Here is a 5,555-nt window from a genome sequence, read left to right as displayed (position 1 = left end):
GGTTGGCCTACTTGCATCCAAGCCATAGCTGCCACCGCTATGTTAGTAGAAGAGTCCCAAAAATTAACCCTTCATGGGAAATTAAAAGTCCACACCCCACACGACCTAAAAACTATTTTGAGTCAGAAAGCCCCGGGATGGTTAACAGATTCCCGTATGTTAAAGTATGAAATTACACTGATGAACACCGAAAATTTGAGTTTAGTAACATCCAAAAATTTAAACCCCGCTCAGTTCCTCTCTGGAGAACCGCTTCAGGAACTTGAGCATGATTGTTTAGAGCTCATGAATTACCAAACAAAAGTAAGAGAGGATTTAGAAAATACACCCTTACCATACGGGAGGAAATTATTTACTGACGGGTCATCAAGAGTCTTGGAAGGAAAAAGGGTCTCGGGATATGCTATAGTGGAAGGGTTAACCGAGGAAAGCATTAAAATTTTAGAAAAGGGAAAGTTGCCGTCAAGTTGGTCAGCACAGCTTTGTGAAATCTATGCCGTGAAGAGGGGGTTGGACTTGTTAGAAGGGGACAGAGGCACCATCTATACAGACTCAAGATATGCTTACGGGATCATCCATACTTTCGGGAAAATTTGGGAGGAACGGGGATACCTAAATTCAAAAGGAAAGGATCTAGCACATAAAGAGATGATAAAGTCAGTATTAACATCCCTATTAAAACCGATTGAGATTGCTGTCGTCCATGTGAAAGGACATCAAAAAGGGAACACCTTTGAAGGAAGAGGGAACCAAATAGCAGATCAGGAAGCCAAGCAGGCAGCCTTAAACCCTAAAGAGCCGGTGAAAGCACTAACATTGAGCGCAGCCCCAGAGGGAGAAGAGAAACAGGGAGAACCAAAATACGATAAGACCGAACTAAAACTCATTGAGGAACTAAACATGCGAAGAGGAGAACATGGAGAATGGATAACATCAGATGGTAGGAGATTTTTAAATAAACCCTTAGCCAGAAAAGTCCTAACCGAAATTCATGAGCAAACACATTGGGGAACCCAAGGGGTATGTGACCACTTCTTGAGGGAAAATTTCTGTGTAGGGGTGTACAGCCTAGCAAAGGCCATAATACAAGGGTGTGCAATTTGCCAGAAAATTAACCAGCGGATGGCCAGGAGAGTCCCATCCGGAGGAAGAGAATTGGCTCTAAGACCGTTTCAAAGTGTACAAGTAGATTTCACGGAAATGCCCCAAGTGCAAAACTATAAACACCTCTTAGTACTAGTGGACCACCTCACACACTGGGTAGAGGCATTTCCAACTAGGAAAGAAACGGCAGAGGTAGTAGTAAAAGTGATCCTGGAAAACATAATTCCCCGATATGGACTAGTAAATAACATCGATTCAGATCGAGGCTCCCATTTCACTGCTAAGATCCTGCAAAACACCATGAGAGAGTTAGGAGTAAAGTGGAAGTTGCACACCCCTTGGCATCCCCAGAGCTCAGGGAGAGTTGAGAGGATGAACAAGACATTAAAAATTGTGTTAACTAAATTAATTGATGAGACTAAATTAAATTGGCTTAAATGTCTACCTCTCGCACTCCTGAGAGTTAGAACCAGACCCCGATCCGATCTAGGGGTCTCCCCCTATGAAATGATGTTTGGGCTCCCCTTCCTTTTAACAACATATAGTACAGGGAGGTATATAGAAGGAGAGACCGCAGCTCAGAAGTATTTACAAACTATTACCAGAACATTAGACGACCTTAGGAAAAAGGGTTATGTTCCCCAAACTCTCCCCCTTGAGTCTAACATCCACCAAATTAACCCCGGGGACTGGGTACTCATTAAATCTTGGAACGCTGCCCCATTGACACCTAAATTTGAAGGTCCCTTTCAGGTGTTGCTGACCACACACACAGCCATCCGGACAAAAGAAAGAGGCTGGACGCACGTCACCCGCGTCAAGGGACCGGTACCACCCCCAAACGAATCCTCAGACCCCGACCATCCCCTCGACTCTTCCACGTGGACAGTAACACCTCAGCCCGATTCCTTAAGACTAATCTTTAAAAGAAAACCAACAACTCCTCAATAAGAAGACCAGAGCCATCCTACTTCCAGAACTACCAGAGACATTTAAGCGTTGTTATTTTGCGCTGGTGTTAAAAGTTGTTAAAGTTTGTAGTTATTAGAGAGCTTTTAAACGTTGTGAGTGTTACAGTTTTAATTTATAGTAGTGCTAAAAGTTGTTAAAGTTTGTAAATTGCTGTGTTAGTACTGTTAACTTTGTTGAGGTAAAGATTTAGTAAGTGTTGCAGATTGTTGAACAACTAGTTAAAGGAGTCTAAACACCGTCATAAGTTTCTCTCCTAGAGCAAGCCCTAGAAAGACAATCAAAAGTTAATAACCAGGCGAGAGGGGAACGGAAAATAGTAGACCCTGAAGACCAAAATTGGGGGGGAGCCCCAGAACCCAAGAGGCAAGCCCAGGCGAGATCAGAAATGGCAAGGATTCGTACTGGACTCTTGGGGGAATGGGTGGGACTAGTGATAGTCCTAACAATGAGTAAGCATACAGAAGGGGCCTGTACTAAGTGCTATTCCCCCATTTACGATGAAGAGAGCATACAGTCTTTAATGAGGGTCCATACTAACGTGAACCCCGCCTGTTTTAATGTGAATCAGCTTACCACTTGCCAGGAGGAGGGTAAGCAATATTGGATCGCGAAGAATGCAGCCACTTTTAGGCAACGTCTGACCGGGGAATGCCCTATGAGAGAATGGTTTTGTATGGAAGAGATTAATAACATTAAAGGAGCATTAGATCTAGTAAAGGAAAAACCATTAACCATCAGAAAGGCAAAAATGAGTGAATCCCCAAATAAGAACTTATTTATAGATTTGATCGAGAAAATCAGCCATGAATTGAATATAACCAATTGTTGGATTTGCGGGAGTACACAGATGGCTGATGTGTGGCCATGGGAAGGGATAAGCCTGTCACCGTTAGACATTCTTAGGTGGAAAAAGATGAAACAGGAACCCCCACGTATCGAAAGAAGAGAAAAAGAACAGTGGGACTTGAAATCTAAAGTCATTGGGGAAGAGTGTATACGGCGTACGGGAAAGCGGTACAAAACATTCGTGGGAAAAATGGCTTGTAAAAGGTCCCTAGTCATCCGGGAACGCGCTCAGAGGTGGATCCCTAGAGAGCCTGTAACATATTGGGCAGTTGGAAAAAAAGAAACAGGATGCATATACCATGAAGGGTACCAACTACACCAGTGTACCGGAAAAGGAATTAATCCCTTTTCAGGGCTAAGAGAAATCTCCGTATATTGGAGGCATCCCTTCGACCCCCGGAACACCTCTTGGAAAGCCCCAAATCATTTATTTTGGATTTGCGGAGATAAAGCCTATACACATCTTCCCGGAGACTGGGCGGGTAGCTGCACTGTAGGGATTATAAAGCCGGCATTCTTCCTATTACCTCGCGAGTCGGGAAACACTCTGGGCGTACCGCTATACGATAATTTGAAAAAGAACAACAGAAAGAAGAGAACAATAGTTGATATAGGTAGCTCCCAAACATGGAAAGGTGAAGTCTGGACCCCAGAGAAGATCATAAATACTTACGGACCGGCCACTTGGGCCCAAGATGGGTCGTGGGGATACCGGACACCAATTTACATGCTAAATAGGATCATCAGGCTGCAGGCAGTCCTTGAAGTAATTTCAAATAACACCGCTCTGGCTCTAGACCATATCAGTTACCAACTAGCCCAGACAAGAGCCGTAGTCTATCAAATAAGATTAGCCGTGGACTACCTGCTAGCCGATGAAGGGGGCATATGCGGAAAATTCAATTCTTCAGAGTGTTGTCTAGAAATCGACGACAAAAGCGAGGTAATCAGGAACATTTCTAAAGAAATTAGAAAAGTAGCGTATGTAGGGAATCAAGAGTGGACTCCCTTAGTTAATTTGGACTGGTGGGATAATTTTTGGTCTCTAAAAGGAGCGTGGTGGAAGAAGGTAGGAATGATTGCCCTTTGCGCGATTGCGAGTCTACTCTTCATTCCCTGCATGCTACCTTGCCTAATTAGAGTCATTACCACCGCAGTGCAAGCTAGCCTTCAAGTCTCCGAAATTAACATCAAAGAGCCGAATAATTCCAACAGACCAACCCGTATACTAAAATTAACATCCAACCAAAAAGAACCAAGCATGGCGGAACAAATTTACCATCAGTATCAAGAACTTAAAGAAGTGTATTGTAACGAACCAAAAATTGATGCGAGCTAAAGCTCGATCAAAGAAAAAGAGGGGGGATTGAGAAGAATAAAAGAACTCTAACATGTTACTCTCTAGAGTTATTAAATATCTAAGTTGATAATTAGCAAAATTTAATTGTTTACCTCCTCTGTTATATGAATTAAGGTCATTTGTTATCTGTATGAGTTACTCAGTTCGTTGTACCCCAGTTCTATATACCCCAGTTCTGTGTTACCCCAGTTATTTCCCAGAAAAATCCCTATACCCACTCACTGTATAGGCCTAAGTCACCGCTGCCCTGCCACGAAACACCTCATCGGCACCGCCTCCACTTTCTCCCAGCCTGCCCGTCAACTCAAAGACCTCGCCCACCTCTCGCCTGCCCTGAGCCCGGCACCGCCCCTATGCAGATAAGGCCAGCCGGAAGTGGACTAAACACCTAAAAACCCCTGATAGCAACGAGCCCGATCAAGGTCCGGAAAGACAGAGTGCAGTGCTGAGTGGGGAAGAGACCAAGGTAGCCATCAACACCTCCCAACCATTCCAGGAAAAGTCGCCACGACCTTGGACACTTTTGCCAGGAGACACCCCCCTAGACCTGCGAGCCCTAACTGAGACCTATTGGACTCCCTGCGAGGCAAGGCTCCCGACTCTGCGGCTGCGCGGCGGCAAAGTCGTCTGGACCTCCTCCTCAGCGGTGTCCGGTCTGGGCAGCGGTGGCGTAGGCATCCCATCCCTGAGCCAACCCTCGTCATTAAGAGCTGAAATAATAAAGGCATTAAAGGAGTTAACATCGTCTCCTGCCCTATTTATTACACTCCCACCCTGTCACCCTCACACTTCCTGCCTCTTTGAACAGCTAGCAGATGGGGGTACGGAACTGTATTGTGTTTCTTCGCGTGTACAGAGTGAGGCTGCAATACTGCATTAATGAATCTACTGTCCATTAATGATCATCTAATACGCCTCACAATGGAGACTCCCGCCTGCCTCGCGCTGCTCCGGCCCGGAGAGACACCGTGCCTGGGTAGGCCGGCCCCAGGAGCGGTGTTGGGAATAGCAGCCCGGGACTTCGACGGGAAAGCGCGCGGGGAGCGGCGGGAGGCACCACCTCCCCGGAGCAACGGTCTCGGCCGCCATCTTGTGCCTGGAGGCAGCCCCTGCGGCGCAGGACCGCTCCAGTCCCGACCGCCGCTCCCGGGTACGCGCTTTCTCGGAGAGGACGCTCTCTTCTGCCTCCGCAGCGACTGGTCTCGGCTGAGGCCGCCCCCGAGAGCAGCCAGCCGGCAACAGAGACCTTCCCGCTCCGCCAGCGCTCACTCCA

This window comes from Hirundo rustica, chromosome Z (assembly GCF_015227805.2).
Source record: "Hirundo rustica isolate bHirRus1 chromosome Z, bHirRus1.pri.v3, whole genome shotgun sequence".
NCBI lineage: Eukaryota > Metazoa > Chordata > Aves > Passeriformes > Hirundinidae > Hirundo > Hirundo rustica.
The sequence above is the reverse complement of the archived record's forward strand: the minus strand, read 5'-3'. Positions refer to the sequence as shown.